Source organism: Pelobates fuscus, chromosome 3 (assembly GCF_036172605.1).
Source record: "Pelobates fuscus isolate aPelFus1 chromosome 3, aPelFus1.pri, whole genome shotgun sequence".
Classification (NCBI taxonomy): Eukaryota; Metazoa; Chordata; class Amphibia; order Anura; family Pelobatidae; genus Pelobates; species Pelobates fuscus.
In genome coordinates, this window is record NC_086319.1 from 315748527 (window position 1) to 315769538 (window position 21012).

General features: G+C 37.2%; 1 protein-coding gene across 2 annotated transcripts in view; it reads left to right on the forward strand.

Moving 5' to 3' along the window:
• Window positions 1-6092: 6092 nt before the first annotated feature.
• Window positions 6093-21012, forward strand: part of ACAN (aggrecan) — a 100411-nt gene continuing 85491 nt past the window's right edge. The window contains exon 1 of one of the 2 annotated variants that reach the window (XM_063448884.1): window positions 6093-6474. The gene's annotated coding sequence lies outside the window, so the exon portion shown is untranslated. The remainder of the gene's footprint in view (window positions 6475-21012) is intronic. The other variant, XM_063448885.1, reaches the window with a different exon arrangement.

Here is a 21012-nt window from a genome sequence, read left to right on the forward strand (position 1 = left end):
AATTGACAGGATGATAAAAGGGATTGGAAAGACATGTGAGGTAGGGATGTGCATTTGCAAAAAATTTGTTTCAGTTCGGAAATTCGGGTAAGTAAAAAAAATGTGTCTGCTTCAGCAATTCGGACCTATGGCATTCTGTTCGGTTCAGCACTTTGGAATTGCCGAATGTCGTCACTTCAGAACTTCTGTGCTTCAGAGCTTCGGCACTTCGAGCATTCGTAGGCATCTGAATGTCTGAATAGCATGAAATTCGTACTAATGTACATTCCGAACAAAACGAATTGCACATGTCTATTGCTCATTTCATCGGACAGGTAATAGTGAAACCGGATTGGGCAAGCAAGCATTACATTGCACAAAAGGAATAAGCTTATTAGTCAATATTCCTGTCATCATTCACGTAATTTTCCCTCCAGCTCTCCTGTTTTGCCATTTTTTTGAAATCTGAATCACTTCAGCACTTCGGCCGAATGTCATGAGATTCGTATGAATGAACATTCGGTACAAAACAAATTACACATGTCTAATGTGAGGGATATGAGGTTAAGAAGAGACACATAGGGAGCAGGGAGTATATGAGTGACTGTTAGAGCAAGAAGAACATGTTTTGGGGAAAGGGAAAAAGGCATGACTAGGACAGAGACACACACATAAGCAGAAGAGAAATGGAAGTAGCACAAAAGCGATGGTGTAAGGTCAGAACTAGAAAACATAGTCCCTGCAGGGGACTTGTTGGTGGGATAAGGGAGCCTAAGAAGTGGATACACCTGAATATCAAACTGAAAAAGTTTTTATGTAAGGTCAGATGACACAAGTGGATCAAAAATGGAAGAATGACACACATAGGAGATTGATACTGGAAAGAGAAATAGGTAGAAGACATAAAGAAATGGGGAACGGAAGTGGGGATCAGGAAGTTCAAAAAATTACACACACTTGGAACACTCAAATATACGTTTGTACATTCAGATGCACTACACACACTCCATCTGCATTCATACAAAGAGACACACCATACAAATAAAGGAACACACATTTGACTTAATATTGACTTGGCCACTCCACAAGCACGGCATCAATTCTGTGCAGCTGAATCCTCATGTGCTCTGTACAAATATTTTGGATGGGTACTTAGGAAGCAATATTTATTTGTTATGTTGTTTTAAGCAATGGGTGTGGTTGGAGTATTGTGGGAAACCTGCCCTGGTGTACAAGATAAGGAAATGTTGCATAGCAGTATCTGAATATCCATTTATATACAGAAAGGTTTAACTGAACTCAAACATTTATTAAAAAGTTTATTTCAATGAAATACACGTCATCATGATACATTACAGAAAGATCAGCTTAGAGTCTTGGTCCATTAGAATGAAGATGGCGTAGTGATGTCCTGTCTTAAAAGTTACACATATTATGTTATATAAAACACAGTCAGTCCTAATGTGTATATATTTCGCTCTTCCTTTCCTTCAAGGATACTTCTGTGTCGAGGTATTTTTAGTTTTTAGTTAAATTCCTTATGACATATGACTACTCTGGTTTGCCCAAGAACATATATGGTTACAGAGATTTTGACTTGATGGTATAATCTTGTTATACCATGGGTGTTTATTTACTAAACACTCATTCCTGTATTCATTTTTTCTGACTTCTGTGTTTTTTGTTGGGTAAACAGAACAACAAAGATTGTATCGTCATACAAAATAGATTGTCCGTGCAGAATGTCCCTGTTTTCATAGCAGAATGAAACCATGATACAGGTCTCTCCCGTGTCAACCTAGATTTTAATGTCCCAAACTAGTACTGGTTGGCTTGTTAAGTTAAAACAATATTTATTTAGATATTTACTAGCAGTTTGTACATAGTGTATTTAGTAAACTATGTTACAATCACTAATACCATAACCGAATACCATACTTAACGAGCTGAGCCTTTAAGCTCAATAAACTAGTAATTATGTCTTTTTTTTAATGCTTTGCTGTTGTCTAGTTATATATCCAATTTCTAGGAATGGGTATGACCGTATGAGCTATTCCAATCCACAAACATGAAGATCAGTTTGTGTTTATGGTACTCAAAGTCCTGTAGGATTATTCAATAACAATCCAAGGTCAGAGGCATAGTTCTAAAGTTCTCATTCAATCCATTAAACATCCTCTGAAAATATTAAAATCTGCCTGCTAATTGATCCAAATAATCTTCTATAGGAGCCCATCCCATTCTTTGAATTGATGGAATGATGGAAGTAATGTGAATAGCTACATCCGACCACTTCCCTTCTGGTAGATATGGTCCATATTTTCTTACTTTTTCACCCAGTTAACATAACTTAGGAGATAGACAGTACTGTTAAACAGAGTTATCCTAGTTAATAGGGGTCCAATGGACCTGTGATCATTTTTAACCTAAAGAGGAGTAGATAGAGGAACACTGAACATTCAAAATAGCCAAGTTGTGGCTACAGCTGAATTGGAGAATTTTTCCAGATCAGCTATTTTAGCTTTATTTAGCAATTTGGATTTTAATCACACTACAAGTTGGAGTAACTAAAAAAGACTTCATGACAAACTAATAAAATAAGACTTTATGAGGAAGGTATCTTACTAGTTAGCTTCCTAGTTTTCATTTTTTTTTTTTGTCCCACATGCTGTTTTTCCTGCCATTTCATGTACTTTTTTTTCTCTTTTTTCATAGTCACATTACATACCCCGGGTCCTGCTCCAGACTAAAATATTTCCTGATTTAGCCCAATTACATCTGCTTCTACTTTATTATTTATTTCTCAAGTTGTAAATTAGGGCACTGGTGTCATTGCAGAACATTCACTGATTTTTCCATTTTAATGATTACTTACCTTTTCACACTTTTTGTTTCTGTGTGCTTGTTTTTATATAATTTAAATAGTCACTTTTAACTGTTTCCTAGCAAATCTTTAATGCAGCAGTTTTTATTATAACACATCTTTGACAGACAGGGTAAGAGAGGCAAACATAGAGATAGACAGACAGACAGACAGACAGACAGACAGACAGACAGACAGACAGACAGACAGACAGACAGACAGACAGACAGACAGACAGACAGACAGACAGATAGATAGATAGATAGATAGATAGATAGATAGATGTCCGGACTTTTCTTTACTTAAATATTTATAAAAAAAAATTAAAGATATAGCAATCGTTTTGTAATTAGAATATGTTGGAGATCAGTCATAGACAAAAGTTACACAGGGTACTATTTAAATAGGGCAAATTACCACCAGTATTGACTATGATAGGGCAGACCAGGTCTAAGAAAGAGAGATCAGACACAGCCAAGCCAATGCAGATCTGATAACATTCACAATGCTATTTGTATTCCTTTGTGGTTATAAAAAATAAGTGCCTTTTGTCATGATAAACCACAAAAAAACATGTTGAGCTTTGCTTTGAACAAAGATTTTTGTTTATCTGCCACAACATTTGAACTACCTCCCTAATATAGTGTAGGCCTCCCTTGTTCTGCTAAAACAGCTCTGATAGCCATGAAAGGATGTACGTGGTCTGCAACATTCTCTAGGTTGATGGTACGTTTAATTGCCAAGGTTTCATTGCAGAACATTGCCCCTGCCGACATGCATTCTCCCCATTGTGCATCCTGCTGTCATTTCTTCCCCAGGTAAATGACACATATTCAACCAGCCATCCACATGATTTAAAAGAAAACGTGATTCATCAGACCAGGCAAACTTCTTCCATTGTTCCATTGTCCTGACTCCCACATCTTCACTGAAGGCTAATATGCAGCTAACTGTAATGCACTGTGTGTTCTAGCACCTTTCTATCATGGCCAGCATTATGTTTTTCAGCAATTTGAGCTACGGAAGGTCTCCTGTGTGATCATACCAGACGTGCTAGCCTTCGCTCCCCACGTGTATCAATGAGCATTGGGTGCCCATGTCCCTGACACCAATTCACCAGTTGTCCTTCCTTGCAATACGTTTGGTAGGTACTAACCACTGCATACTGGGAACACCCCACAAGACTTGAGGTTTTCAAGATGCTCTGACCCAGTGGTCTAGCCATCACTATTTGGCCCTTGTCAAAGTCACTCAGATCTTTTCGCTTGCCCATTTTTCCTGCTTCAATTCAAGAACGGACTGTTCAGTTGCTGTCTAACATATTCCACCCTTTGACAGGTGTCATTGTAATAATATAATCAATGTTATTCACTTCACATCAGTCATTTTAATGCTGTGGTTGATCAGTGTATATACAATTATTCTCTCAAAAAAATGAGTCCTCACCTTTTGCATGCTTTTTCCATGCTTTTTGCTACCTGATCTAAGTCAGCCCGAGTGAGTTTAGTTAGGGAGGTAATTTGTCATATTGTATTTTTATTTCCTTGTAGATTATGCTTTATTTTACTTTAAGTATAGGTATGATGTAAATGCAATGAGCACTTGTAAATAAACATAGTTTTGTAACTTATGTGTTACATTACTCAGCTAATAGGACCTACACACAATGGAATGCTGCAATCTCCATGGAAACCACTTGATCATCATTTAGCAATCTGACCTAGAACTGCTATTTATTAAAAAAACAAAAAAAAACAATGACATTTACACCAAGTTCCTATTTCATTCTTACACCAGCCAACAAGTCATCCAGAAACACTTGACCAATAACTTTGACTTTAAAAAAAACAACAATTATCCCCTTTGTTGTATGCTTAGAAATGGCTATGGTTTCAGAATTTTGACTACATCAAAACACATTTTACCACAATTGCTTATTTTGAAAATATGTTCATTTTACGTCTGCTTCTACAGTTCAATTTCTCTACTTTGCTAAAACATATGGCTGACGTGTCAGTCCTTATTTAGATGTAGTAAGAATTATAAAGCGCTACGAAATCTGTTGCCGCTATATAAATGGCAATAATAATAATAATACTGAAAGGCAAATCCAAAACTTTCATATATATTTAACACATATCCTAGAAACATGTTTGTTTCATGTGTTTGTATACAAATAAAACGTATGCAGATCTATCTATCTATCTATCTATCCATCTAACTCTCTCTCGCTCACCCTCTCCCTCTCTATATATATTTATTATGCACCTTAACATGAGCACTTAGATGTGCTTTCTTTCACACACAATAAAATGCAATGTATCATGGCATCTTTTGAATGTCCAATTAATGTACCCTTTGTTCCAATTACAAATTGCATATAATTGTGTTTCCTTCTTTAGCATTCTCTGATGTATCTTTTTTTTTAACTTTAATTCAGTTACTCCAATTTATGGGTTTGAAATCATGTAGCCATTCATTAGCGTACCTGAACATGAAGTGTATAATTCTAATTAACTAGTTAATATCGTATAAAGCATGAACGGATATGCCATTAAATTAAAACATAATGTGATCTTAACTGCGTTTAGAGAACCCTATCATTAGATATACATTATACATTCAAAAAGAATGTTAAGCTTAATGTATTAGATATATGCTAGAGGCTGGATAATATGGGTATTAGACATGCACACACGCACCAACACACAAATGAAAATATGTAGCACTGACCCTATATTATTTTAATGTATCAATTGAGATTCACCAGAATAAATTACACATATAATGTATAAATTAAGCTGTTTCTAACTATATAATTTTTTATGTATAGTTAGTAATCTAAGTAACTTTCTTCAGTACAGGGTATGACTATACTGAGGCAAAGATTTAACACCTCTATGCAGACTTTCTTCCTGGCATTGCATGTACCATGTAAATGTCCTGTGTCATTCAATTAACTCATTCCTAGAAAACTAACACAGGCCTCCGCTCTCCTGAGTCCTTTTATCAGCTAAGTTCTCAAGGTTTGTAACATTCCCTGTGAATTTATGGATGCGATTTGTTTTATATGCACCCTTCCTAATGATGGGACACCCCAGGAGGAAGGAATTACCCCCAGCTTCCTAAAACCCTCCCATTTCTCCTCCACCCCTTTTACCACCAGTCTGTTACCCCTGGACCTCTGCCTACCTTTGCAGGAGGATCCAGCACACTTAGAAATCACTGGGTATTTCCAGGAGGAAAGAAGTTAACAGGAGGAGTTTGGAAGCCTGTGCCTTGCTAAACTTGGTCTGATTGTGAAAAAAAAGTCTTTTCTCCAAACTCACTTACAATACACTACAGCCTGTTGCTGCTCCTGCTGCTGCCTCTGCCTGCAAAGGACCTGACACACTCACCATTTAAAAAGGGATTTTGCTTTCTACTAAAGGTAGAGGGCTGGAGAGAAAAATATACATATTAAAAAAAAAAAAAATCACATCTGGAGACTGTGAAGAAGACATCATTAAAGAATAGTTCTGCAAATCTGCCTTTTATCAACCAAACAAGTGAGCCAGAACGACAAAAACTTAAAGGTTTTCTACCAGGTGTATGGGAAATAGATTATTGAAATACTGCACTGAATTGTTAAGGTAAATTAAGCATGTTTAGTCATAATTCATTTTTGTAATTTGCCACCATGAATTCTGCAAAAAACAATTATTGGAATTATTGGTACATCTATCTTTCTACCTACCTATCTATATATCTACAATCTATCTATCTATCTATCTATCGATCGATCTATCTATCTACCTACCTATCCATATATCTACAATCTATCTATCTATCTATCTATCTATCTATCTACCTATCTATCTATTATCTATATATCCATCTATATATCTACAATCTATTTATCTATCTGTCTACCTATCTATCTATCTATCTATCTACCTACCTATCTATCTATCTAATCATCTATGTGTCTATCTCTGTGGCTCTGTGTCTGTCTATGCATTCAATATTTATTTCTGTCAGCCTTTTGATCTGTGTATATACACACACATTTACATGTATACAATTTGTATTTTATGTTAGGTATGGTAATTTGTATATATATATATATATATATATATATATATATATATATATATATATATTATTATTATTATTTTTTTTTCCCTGTTTCTATTTCTGTTTTTACTCCTAAATCTACATAGTTATGAATACAGTTATAGTGACTGATTGCTGATGTGAGTTTCAACAAATGTAGCTACTGTTAAGTTGTAGCGGATCTCCCTTGGAGATGGAGAGTCTAGTATAGCCTGCCAAAATCTACAAGCACAGCTATTGGACAGAGTTCCCTAACACTTGCATCTTCTCCTAAATCACTGGGACTCTGTCAAAGTAGTTTTATAGCCTGCAATGATGTAGAGGCTTGCTCTGGGATGCCGGGTCCCTAGTTTAATTTTAAGGAATTGCCAGTTGGATGTGTAAGATAGACAGACTATTAACAGAACATACTTGACCGGAACAATAAAGCACATAAGAAAAAAATAATTATTATATTTTGCTATTGTTATTCTTATTGTTCATCAGTAGCTAAGCAATATTACTTGTCATTTAAAGTTTTTAGATTTTCTATTTATTTTTCTAAACCCTAAGAGTTCCCATTATCCATGTGGCCTTTTTTGCTGTACTTGAGTATTCTCGCCAGCCAGACACTGTGATTGGCTATACAGAGATACAGCCGGCCACATTTGGCGTATGTTCATAGTATATAGATCAGATTCTCTAAAGAGGTTAAGGTGAACCGTGCCTTTTTTATTGAAGCAGCTAACATTTTTGATATTTAAGTGCCTGTTATTATTAAAGTTCTGTGTGGGAAATGTCTGCCAATCCTATATTATTCTGTGGGCTTTGTGAATTATATGTTTAAATACTTTATGTCTTAGCACATTTACTGTCCATTAAATCTTACAGAAAAGTGAATATAAAATATATTTAAACATTAAAAGTATACATTTGTCCAGGAGATCAAACTCTGACAGGCTTATTCACTAAACGTCGAACTGTAGCAAATTTAAATCCGAATCTTAAAATTTAGGCTCAATATGTTTTACAAACCCCACCCACACTGTGATATTACAGGGATATTTAATGTAAAACAAATATTAATTTAAAATTTTCGGTCAAAATAGCTAAATAGTACACTTAGCTGACTAGTCTTTTTTCAAGTTTGACTACTATTACCTACATTTTGAATCCCAATAATATAACCCATTAGGGGGTTATTCACTAAACTGTGCAGTGTAGCACAACAAAATTCAGTTTGCAAAAATTAGCAAAAGAGTGCTGATTTGCAAAAACTCTCCAACTTGACTATCGTCATATCTGGACTATTATAGCCTACATTTAGCAATTTAGTTTTTGGCGGGTTAGCGAATACACCCCTTGGATATAGGAAAAACTGTCTGCTACATTTCTACTAACGGAATAAAATTAAATTGGGTAGATAATGTGAAAATAGACCTTGCTCTGTTGTACCATTGGCTGCCTTACAGGAAGGTTTTTATTGAAAAATAGGTGTGTAGATTTGGGAGGGGTGAGCAAGGAAAATAGATTGAGGAAAGCTGCTATCATACTTAAAACCAGGACTGCCTGTCAAAATTTCCATTTTCTTCCTCTGTACCATTAGCTTGGATTTCCCGTAATGACACAAATATATTTTGAGAGTTATGCTGTCCAACGGGGTCATTTAATATGGAAAGTAGGGAACTGGTTTATTTTAAGAAGATACAGAAATAGAGCAGGATTAAGAAAATAAATACTGAATGTTTCCTCGATTTGTACAGTCCCAATAAAAAAAAGCATGTGCCAAGGCAAATTAAAGTTAAAGCTCATAAAACAGGGATTGGCCCTATCCCATCAATCTCAGCCACTCCTTGGCTGGATGTGGTGGATGGGAGTTGCATTCCACAGTAGTTCCTATGCAGTTATGTAAATCCCCTCTATGTAAAATGATGACCCTTTTTTCCTGTTGATATCTAAATACTTAAATATTGAACTTTGGGAACTTGAGTCTTAAACAACTTCATGGTGGATGGCTTGCGATGGACAGTCCTGATGTTGTTGGATATTCTTAACTCTTTGTCATGAAGGTGTCAATGGCAATGCAAGGCTCAGTAATTAACATATTATTAGACTAAGATGCTAAATTGTAAATTTTAAAACTAGCTTCAACTATTTTCAGTGGCAAAATGGTCACATGGCAGATCCGAGGAATGCAGGGATGGACACTATCTTCCAAAACCACTGTAGTGGACAATTCTGAAGATTATTAAACCATATGGCTATTATTCTCATTATCCTCATTCAGACTTTACCATAGACTAGTACTCCTTCAATCATCAGCAAGACATTGTTTCATGCATATCCATTCCCATACTATTTTCTTGATTTATTTGTTCACTTTTCAACAGCAAACTGGGACTTGTGCTATATAATTCTCACTTTTTTTTTACGTTTTTGTATGTACCATTGTACGGCGCTACAGAACTTGCTGGCGCTATATGAATAATACAATAATAATAATAATGACCGTACAAATTATCTTTAACACTTTCTATGTAAAACACGAAAAGATACAATTTATCCAGTCTGGTGGAAACCAAAATAATACAAACAAATGAAATTACATGAAATGCATCGTTTACAGACAATTTATAACAATCCAAGTGGCTGTGGACTACAACTTCCATCTCACTACTGGGAATCAGGCCTATGCAATATGGGGCATGAATAACAAGGAATGTTTCCCAAAGTTACATCAGCTGTAGCAATCTATTGATTATTGTTCCGTTTTTAAAATGTAGCACTTTTATATTATTGTTTTTCTCAAATAATCCGTGTCACTTGTATTCACTCTTATAACTCCTTACTTTTACATTTCCATTTGATGATTTACTGCAACACTGACACACCATTCAGTGAAAAGGAATCCTTGAATTTGAAAAAAAGGTACTTATTTGAATTTAGCTCTCCAACCCTCCCACCCGCCCCCACTCTCTGTGTTACGTTTTGCTGTGTTAAGGGCCTACCTTTTTTTTTTCTCCTACCACAAGATGACGCCTGCCTACACCCTACAACATATCCTCCCCCCACCCTCCTCCCTCCTAAACAAACCAGGCTCTGTCTGTGATGGTCCAAAATTTCACCAGAAACAAAAGCTGTGTTCATCTACCACTCTGGGCCACATAGCGTCTGCCAGGAGTCAGCTACTGAGGGCCCATAGAAAGGCCAAAAAAAGTAAAGTTTGTTTTAATGGGCGAAAGGGCAGGAGAGAGAAAATTAAGAGAAAATCAGTCAGAAATGTGACCGTTAGGAGGGAAAATAGGTTCATTGCAGCAACGGAAACTTGAAGGTTTACTTTAAAGAAATCACTGACTACTTGTGAAAGTCAAAACAGGGCAGTCTGTGTGTGAATGACAGGCAGAAGGCATGACTTTCCTCTCTGTATACAGTCAGTACTCCTCAGATTTCCTACCCAGTAAAATATATGTATTTAGGAGTTGAATAATGTTGTGATGTAAATAAAGTTCCATTCCTTATCTTTTCCATTAACTTTGTTATGCTGATACGTTAGTAATAAACAAGACTAACCGTGATGTATAAATGTTTAATAACAGTGAATTAAATAAATAATTCAATTTGTAATATAGAATATTAAAACAAAGTTTAATTGCTGTAAAATTATTTCTGCATGTAGTATTTAGCTCCTGCCCCTTAGTTTGTTGGTAATTGAGAGGAATCCTTATGGTGGGGAGTATAGTCAATATACTATAAAGAGTTGCAGTCATTATAGACCTAAATTACTCTCAAAACAAGAGTGTTTCATTTACCTGTGGGTGGGTCTATTTGCTCAACATTGAGTTGTGAAGAATTGACAACTGACTGGCAAAAAGGAAAAAAAAAATCTACTGTGAGATGGTTTTTGCTGCCTGCTTTTTATTTCAAACATTTTGCCTGTCATTTGTCAGATTGCTGAATAGGTCCCTGTTACCTAATATACTTTGGTTTTATTTTTTTTGTTTTCTGAGAGAATAAGGGATCGCTGTCACTCAGCATGTTAAATTAAATAAGCAATTGTTTGGTTAATGTCATGTCTCCCACACCATTTGGAATATGGACGATTGCCTACCCCTGAAATAGGGTCTTTTATTGGCGTTCAAATTTCTTGCAATAAAAGAATCAGAAATGGCATCCCAAACTCTTTAAAAGGGAGGCGTTCTTAAATAGTACCATTAATAAACAGTTTATTTCCACGCTTAATATTGAGTATTACTCATTTCACAGTATGTAATTATTCTAAATGCGTCTCAAACTTTTTTGAGGGGAAATAACTTTTGGAAGTAATTTAGAACAAGGTGGCATTATAGATTGATGACTCATTTTACACTGATGATTCATAAAATACTGATTCACAAAATACACATAGCTCAACATAACCTTAAATGGTCCCACTATTGTGCTTCATTTTACAGAGCTGGGGCATAATGACAGACTACCTTTATTGTTTTTGTACCACCACCGAGTTCCACATCAATAAATTCAGTAAGATGGCACCATTCCACAACATAAAGTTTTGTCAGAAGAGTTCATGTTAAACAACAGTGTGAATTGATGCAAAAAAATGTTTACCCTTATATATTGCTGCGATCCATACAGTGAACTACTAAAACATATCTAATAAAGCATTAATCATTTTTACAGATGATGAAAGGAGGTAAAATATGCGTTGTTTGATAATGCCAGTCCCTCTTGCCTTTTACCACAACAACAAGTGTTGATCTTCCTCCCATGACTCCTTATTTAATAGGGACAGTCCTCTTTTTTGGCCAATGTCCCTCTATCCCTCTGGAGAGGTTAGAGTCCCTCTGTTGTAATAGCTAAGAGTATTTAGTATGAGTGGGCTTATAAGAGTGTTCTGCAGTAAAACTGTGCCAATACTTTTAAACTACAAGTATATTTGGCATTTACTGTGTTTCCATAACTTTTTTTGTTCTTGTTTTGAATGTATTATCCAATGACATAAATGGCTACTTGTTGCTCATAACGTCACCCAATCATTCCCATAAAAGCCACACCCCTTCATCTTACCTGTGGCCACACCCTCTAAACCACAAGTGTTCCTCATTAGCCATTTGGTAAGAGGCATTTGTGGACACAAGAAACACTAATTTCACCAGTTAATGGCTAGAATATGGTGTCACCTCAAATTAGTAGCCACTTTTGCTGTGCAGTGCAGTTGTCACCAATTTGTATTTAGCTCAGCGGAGGCCATTGTCGCTACACAGCAGACAGCTTCCATTCATTCCCACAGCACTGACCCCACAGCTAATACACATGCTAAGTGTTTGCCGTAGAAATCAATGGGAGCATACCTCATACCCCAAGTGTCCCTATATTAAAGGGACATTCCCTACTTTGGTCCACATACCTCTCTCCCTCATTTCTACCATAATGTCCCTCTTTACTAGCAGCTCCATATTGATGGTGTGTATGAGTGTATAATGGAGCACCACAGCAATAATACTCACAGTAATGTGTCTTTAAACTAGAATACATTTGTTCTAAATTACATTTTAGTTGCATCAATTCTTATTAGTAACTCACTTAATATTACTCAGAACAGCTCTTCCTCTGGCCCCACCATTAAAGTGAAAGTGGCCCTATTTGTCCATTTGACATGTTGGGAGGTGTGTGAGAGACATGCACACTGTTTCTTCCAGAATAGTTAAATGGGATTCAACAGATTGGCAGAGATATTTCAAACATTCCCTAGTTGAAATGAAATACACTAGAGCAGGGATAGGCAACCTTCAGTACTGCAGATGCTGTGACTACATCTCCCCTGATGCTTTGCCATCATTATGGTTATTGTGCAGGGAAGTTGTTTTTATTTCCTTTTTCATTTATTCACTGTTTTGCACTTTTGATTGTCACATAGTACATATAGCATTATGGGAGATGTAGTCCATAACATCTGAAGTGCCAAATGTTGCCTACTCCTGCACTAGAGGAACACCAGTTTCTGGTGACTTACTCCTAGAGACACACTTTCAGGGTGATTCACTAAATTGTGAATTGTCAGCAATTTAAACTAGATTCTAAGTGGATTTCAAATTTGAAAAATACGGTAGATGATTTTTTTCTAATTCAATTATTTTGGCATTAAAAAAATTGCAATTCGCCTTAAATTAATTTTGAATTCTTAACAAGTGAATAACTTTTTATATTTTTACATTTCATATTAAAAATGGATAGTAAATCTCACTCTCAAATAGTTTGGTCACAATGTGGATTTATTAGGGATACTGTCGCAAATTGATATTGCAACGCTACTTTAAATACACTGTGGCCTACAATCCTCTGATAACAGTAAAAATGTCTTTAATAAATTTGCTGAGGTTGTCACCTAGCCTAAAGTGCGTCCTTAAATCTCTTCAGCCCATTCAACTGAAGAATAGTCCCTTAAATCCTAAGTACTTGTATCACTGAAAACATTGTTTAACTAATATCCTTTCTTCAATATGACACAATTTGTGACTGTGCGCCACCTAACTTATGAACTAACTCATCATTATTATTTATTTTATTATTTATATAGCACCATCAGATTCTGTAGCGCTGTACAATGGTTGTCTGAACTTTAAAGAATCAAGGCCATAAAATAACATTATGTTGTTTTTATGGTAGGCTAAGAGAAGTAAAACACAATTCATTTGAAAACAAAACATCCTTTAAAAAGTTCTACATTTATGAAATAGGATATTCAAATAAACTGTTTTACATTAAAGAGTGCATTAAAAAGGATAATGTAGGGGGCGGAGCCAAGCAACCAAGCAGCCCAGACGTGCTGGGTAAGAGCTCCCACGTCTGGGAACAAAAACCGGGGCACCCTGCCCAGCCATCGAGTCCCACAGGCTGCAAACCGCTACAATTGTTACCGGGAGAGGCTACCGAACCAAATGGTACCTCGCTCGACCCTCAACTCAGCCTAGCAGACACGCCGAGGCTTGCGGCCTATCAGACACTGTGCAACGGAGAGACGGCCGCTCCCCGAGCACGAAAGCATCTGGGACCCCAGCAAAGCACCTTCCCCCCCCCCCAGGACCGGTGGGGGTCATCCCGGTCCATACAACTTGTCGGAGACCACCCAGCTACAAAATACCCCTGGAAGAGCGGCAGGCAAGCGGGGAACACAAGGCATAATCAAAATGGCCGACAGTGGCGTTATTTACTCAGACCGCCAAAACCCCAGTGACTGGGCAGCAGACTTCAGCGCCAGGTTCGAGGCCATTTGCAGGCAGTTTTGGACACGCTTGGAGCAGAAACAAAAGACCCTACCACCAATACGGGTCGGTGCTGAACCCAGGCCACACAAGGAACGATACGCCACCAGAGGGGAGAGCGACAAACAATGCAAGGACGGAGCACGGCAGGTGGAGACCCAAGCAGATACAGCTCCCAAAAAAGTTCGACCCAGCATTAGAGCGACAGGGAGTGCAATCTACCCAAGCCATCAGCGCCAGTGGAGACACCCGCGGGTGCCCTGGAATGCAGCCCGACGCAACCACTCACCCCCCGCAGCTAAGGGCCTCGGGCCTGACCCAAAAGTTCCAAAGCATCAAAGCAAACCCACACCAAAGTGCTGGAACAAACAAGACCGGACATTCATAGCATATCTGCGACCTAAGCTGCCCGGAACCCGTTGCAGTACTCCTAACCTGAGGGCCTCGAGACGTATAACCACACAGCAACTCCCACATCCACGGAGAATGTACCGACGCTGCCACTCTGGGAACACAGACAACCGAGATACAGCTTATGGTGACACAATGAGCAGAAGCAATGGGAACTGTAAACTGGCCCCTAATGCAGCCTGGGATCAGTGGAGAGGGACACAAAAAGCTGTTGGGACTCAGGCTCATTATGAGATGCCAGTTGCAAGCATGGGTATCGGGTAAACTCTCTGAGTTTCATTGTTCAGCAACAGCCACTGGGTGTCACACTTACTGGCTATACATTATGTGCAGGACAATCCTTACTAATATCTCCCCTCTTTTGTTGCAGACCCTGCACACTATTCTTCTTATTTTGTTTAGTAATTCAGCTCATTATTTAGTTTATTAGTTAAGCCTTTGCCTTTGCTTAATCATCTCCTATTATTTTAAATGCCTCCTGCGAGCATTATCTACCTACCCTAAATGCAGTTGGCTCGACCCCAGGGGTCAATACAATATATTAGGGCACTCAACTCTATGCGTGCTAAGCCACAATAGCCACCACTGTAGTCTAGAATGTACACATCTACTGCCGTTAGACCTACTAATACTGTTGTTGATATATATAGCACAGTCGAGGTATCATTGTCATTTTCAGAGCCAGTTAGTTATGCATACTGTAACTCTAAATATACATATAGATGTCATATATACTATATAGCATGGAATTTCTAGCACAACTAACTAGAGAAGCATAGCCTGATACCTACACTATCTACAAGCAATGTCTCTACAGAAATACCACGCAATGTAATGCTACAGAATAAGATAATACCACGCATATAGTCAGCTGATCTAGCTTGAAAGTCTACGCCCTCACACCACCGACTACCAAGTTACTCACTCTTGTTAACCTTAACACTTAATGCTAACCTGTTAAGCAAGTACTTGTATTATCTTATTACTTAACCTTAATGTCAGTCTACATTCTGATCTTCAACGTTTTATGTTGCCTGTTATACTGACATAGCTGCCATTTAACCCTGAACCAAGCATGAAACTTATAACAAAAAATGTGCAGATGTAACCTATGTCGATTAATGGCTGGTACCTACTGTTGTGGCAGTGCCGGCATGTTTGTCATCACTATGCACGCCAAAATAAAGAATTAAAAAAAAAAGGATAATGTAATATGTTCAAAAAATGCATCTTGAAGTGAATGATTTTACACTTAACGGCTTGTTCACCAAACATTTTGCTATGACGAGATACAAAATTTAGACTATCAGGTTAGAATAAATGTGCATTGCTGCTGTTGTTGCATTCTACAATTAAACATGTCTGTTGCCAACTCACACATAATGCACGGTTGGGTATATGTTAACCACAAGGCACACTGCTGACTGTGTAAACCAAAAACAGCATAGGTCAGTAAAGCAACCTTCCTTATATCACTTTTTCATTATTTATTTTTTTATAGTTTTAATTTACTGTTATTTTTTATAATTAAAAGAAATCTAAATAAATTGAAGGCAACATATGTTCAACATATCAAAGATTATAAGGAAACTTTTTTGCCAAATAATGATTTGTTAATAGTTATTCACCAACATTGAAAACTAAATTACAGCATAGTCGATCTGGAATTTGTAGACCTGTTGGCTGGGTCAGTTGCTAGCTCATTACAATTTACTGTTTAATGATCCATTTTATCTCTTATTACTGTCAGTTGGGTCATGAAATAACTAGAGGTGGGTCAAGTGGATTGACTTGTAAAGGTCTTTATAGAGAATAGTTAGGGAATGTTACACGCTCCCATTACACTTTGATGGCTGGTGAATGCTTTCCTAAGTTGAATATACCATTGTAGGGATATGTGAAAGGTCATGTCAAAGGTCAGAGGTCATCATAACAAAGGTTGAATGTGTGAAATAATATTCAACATTTAAAAGTCAGGAAGCGCTGCAGCATAAGTTGGCGATATAGAAATGCCACTATTAAAAAGAAGAGAAGCTTATTTTATGAACAGTAGCTTTGATTTAGTCAGTAAAATGTGAGTTATATATTTTTAGATATTTTGGGGAAACATTAAAATGCAAGCCCTTTTTATGTAACACAGAGGCTTTAGAAAGAATAAAGGCCAGGCAATATATAAATATTGATGCAATATATCCCTGTGCTCTCAGTCGCAGCCTATTTTATAATTTATAGAGGTACGTTACAAAACAGCAAAGGAATTTATCATTGAAAACAAAATGCAGTGAACAGAACATTTTAAATTTCACAAATTTCACAAGTCATAATAAAATAGCCAAGCTATGACTTTAACTGAAATAGAGAGATTTAGCATTTTTGGTTTCAGTATTTCTGTGTTTAATTAATAAACTCAATAGTTTACTACCTCCTGTCCCGCTGGGATTTACGCCCCACCTCCTATAGACTGTAAGCTCGTTTGAGCATGGCCCTCTTCAACCTATCGTTCCTGTAAGTTTTTGTAATTGTCTCATTTAATGTTAAATCTCCCCCTTTGATAATATTGTAAAGCGCTACGGAATATGCTGGTACTATATAAATACCAGTAATAATAATAATAATAATAACAGTTGTAATTGAACTGACTACTTTTAACACTTAAACCAAGCATTCCAAGTTTATTTCCTGACTATCCCCATGCTGCATATGTTACTGTGATGGAGCCTTAGCAGTGCTGGATTTAGGACTTAATTGGCCTGGAGTTGAAAATTTGAATGAGCCCAATGAGAGAAGTAATTCAAATTTACATAGTCATAATAATTATGGACTACATGTGTGGCTTAGAGCAAAGTCTTCAACTGGTCTACATGCTGTAAGTGACTACAGGAAATAGGCCGATGTTTATGACATATATTCTCCTCCTGTTTTTAATAATGACCTAGTATGATAAATCAATATATATATGTTTTTATATAGATACCGATTACTACTAATAAACTATTGAATTCAAGTTATATCAACTTGCAGCCATATTGTGCATTTCCCATAATGCATCTCTCCAGATTTCTGTTGTCCATTGCAGCTTGGAGCTGCAGTCCAAATTGTCAGCATCAGTGTATAACATCATCAGAATTACTCCCGACTCGAAAAAACCCAAATCAAGCTTTTAACCTCCAAATGATTTGAACGGCCAGCTCAGCCTAACTGGCCATCTCCATCCTTCCAGTGCTGTTTAACTGTCCTCCTTGTTGATTGTTGTGTGGTGCTGTCCCCTGATTGATATCTATGCCTTTAGCCAGATCACTTCGTACATTGGCTGCAACTATCCACCCTTATACACACAGTGAGCATATAGTGCAGTGATGTTTTAATATGGAGGGGGATAGTTATACTAAAACAGTGTGAAAATGAACACATACTTGCTAATAGTATATATCCTAAATAAAATAAAGAAAAACATATAAAAGTTTTGTTTTGTTGTTTTCTTAAAAAAAAAACAAATGAGAACTGTTACACTAATAAAAAAATAAATACATCTGTTAACTTTATATATATTTTACAGCTTACCAACAGAGCAGAGACTCCCTGCACCGTCAGCCTAAACTACTTTACTTAGAATGAGACACTTGCTTTGGTAATTTATGCCAACACAGCAGAAAACCACATGCCAACAGTTTGCCCTGTTTGGAAAAAAAGACTCTAATATTTAGGTTGATTCAATGGAAAAAATATTACAGATGGGGAATGAAGCATCCAAAAAGGCATTGCTCTAGCTTGCCCTGTCTGCTTTAACTTGACACAGTAATTATTATACTGAACTCTGTGGATGAAGATGTCAATACGGTGAATTAAACTGTGCCTGCTTGTGCTGCAGAGCGAAGGAATGCATAGGTTAAAGTGGCTGGAGCATTTGCACAACACAATATTCAGATTTAGAATAGAAAGAGAACTGTATGTCTTATTTTGGCAGAGACTCTGCGCTAAAATGGTTTCATTTATAGCGAAGCCTCTGTATTTATGCTTAGTCTCAAATTAATGCAGGAAAGGAAGTGTTGGAATGCCAGTTTTGCAATGGAAAGACCAATGTCTGGATGAATAGAGAGTGCTTGTGGGGTGGGAATAAGAATATAAAATCTTTACAGAGAGGAAAGTTTCATATGAACCCTTTTGGTGCCAGGATGTCCTGCAATGCCTTTGGGAGCTAGGAAAAGCATGGGTCATATGGGTAGCGAGAAGGTTAAGTAAACAAATATTGCAGATTCACTAAATGGATATGTTCTGGCTAAGATAGAGTTGTTTCTTTCTACTTGCTGTGCTGTAGATGTTCAAAATGTATTTTTAAATAAAGAGAGAGAGAGAGAGAGAGAGAGAGAGAGAGAGAGAGAGAGAAGTTTTGGTTTGTGAAAAAATGACAGACTTGCTGATTATATATTGCTCTTTCCTTGTAATCTGGGGCAAGGTATGGACGCAGGGCCACTTTTTACGTGACATTTCTTTGTCTGCCAGATCTTTGGCTCAGATCTGAAGAGGGTTGCTTCATAATTGAGTACGTTTTACACACTGGGCTTATTGCACATTTGTTGGGCACCTGTAGCTGCTTTGTTGACCCATGTTGACTCATGCCACATTACGGCACTGTGGCTTGTCTGACAAATACAGGGGCAAAGACCAAGGCTGCATAGGGTAGGACAGAGGTACTGAAAATGTGACAATGAGAATTAGTAAGCCTTGACACACTTACTAGCTGTATAAGAAACTGGTACTCCAGGAAATCCTCACATTTTCCTACAACTCTGAGCTATAACAGATTGTGTTGGTCTTTACTCAACTTTTCCTACCTTTTGATACTGAGAAAATTCTATAGACAACATCTGAGCAATCCACATTATTCACATTAGAAAAAAACATCAAAGGTGCATGGAACAAATCACAGTCAAGCATTTAATGAATACTCACTGAGTTTTCATGGAAAATGGCACTTTTTAAAGTCTCTCCAATACAAAATTAACTTGTATTTGTCTTAACAGAATAGTAAACACATTTTTATTGTTGTGCATAAAGGGACACTTTAGATCCCTAAAGCACTTTACCTTGCTGATAAGCTTTATGTGTGGAGAGTGTGTCTCTTTTTTCCTTTTGAGAAAAGTTCGGATTTCAATAGAAATTTACACTTTTTTGTAAATTAATCTGGTTACACCACTCTGGCTTTCAAGTATAGAAACATAGATACATTGAATGTGACGGCAGATATGAACCATTCGGCCCATCAAGTCTGCCCAATTTTCTTAATACTCTCATTAGTTTCTTATATCTAGGATAGCCTTATGCCTATCCCACGCATGCTTAAACTACCTCACTGTGTTAACCTCTACAACATCAGCTGGAAGCTATTTAGCTCAGTGAAGCTAAACTCAAGCGGCAGCAATTGCCCAGAGCATCTGCCCTGCAAAGACTTCTCATTGAGCTGCATTGGGTAGTCTGTGATTGGACAGCCACAGAAAGTATGTATAATAATGTGTGTAAAATGTTTAATCTCATATCACAAATCACAAAAAGCAAAAAGTGCAGATTTCTATAGAACCCCTCCACCTCCGACTGTCAATCAGACAACTGATCCATTTACTTCCTAGTTGTAGAGGCAACAATTGCCTAGCACACCTGCCCTGCAAAGACTTCTTATTGAGCTGCATAGAGAAGTCTGTGATTGGACAGCCACCGAAGGTCTGGGCTGGGGAAAAAGGGGAGGGCTTACAAAAGTTCCAGACAAGAGATCCCATAATTTAATGCACACATGCTTTTTTGGGGGGGTATATCTACTATATACTATTTTTTTTTGTATCTTGGCAGTGGAGTGTCCCTTTAAATGAAATGTCATGAGTATGAGTATGAGTATGATTTTTCAGATCACATCACAGTGTTACTGAGAGAGACACCATGTAGAGGGCTTATATGTTCAATTTGTTCTATGACATTTATTGAAAAAAAACCTGAACAAGTCAATATAGTGTTAGCATTGATACTGTGTGCATAAATGGATACAAATGCCTGAAGCTATCATACGTTTTTATTGATACATGAAATTGTGTTTATCTAGCCCTTAATATGTGGTGCCCACTAATCAATCCATGGAGCACTTGTCTGGGGAAAATGTCATCGCTGTAGTCTGGGTAACCACCCTTCTTTTCAATAGGTGTTATCAGGATTCCATTACATTGGCATTCCATAATAGTAGATTCAGTGAGCCTTGCAGCTTTAATCGGACCTGCCTGTCCTGGTGTTATTGGTCAGCGCTAGCCTTGATACTAGCAGAGACAGAGCATTATAAAAATAATACCTCACCAGAACTCGGGTGTTCTCCTCAATGGTCCTAAACTATAGATATCTAGTTTACTTTCCTGGCATATCCAATAGGCCTACATAGCCCTAGCA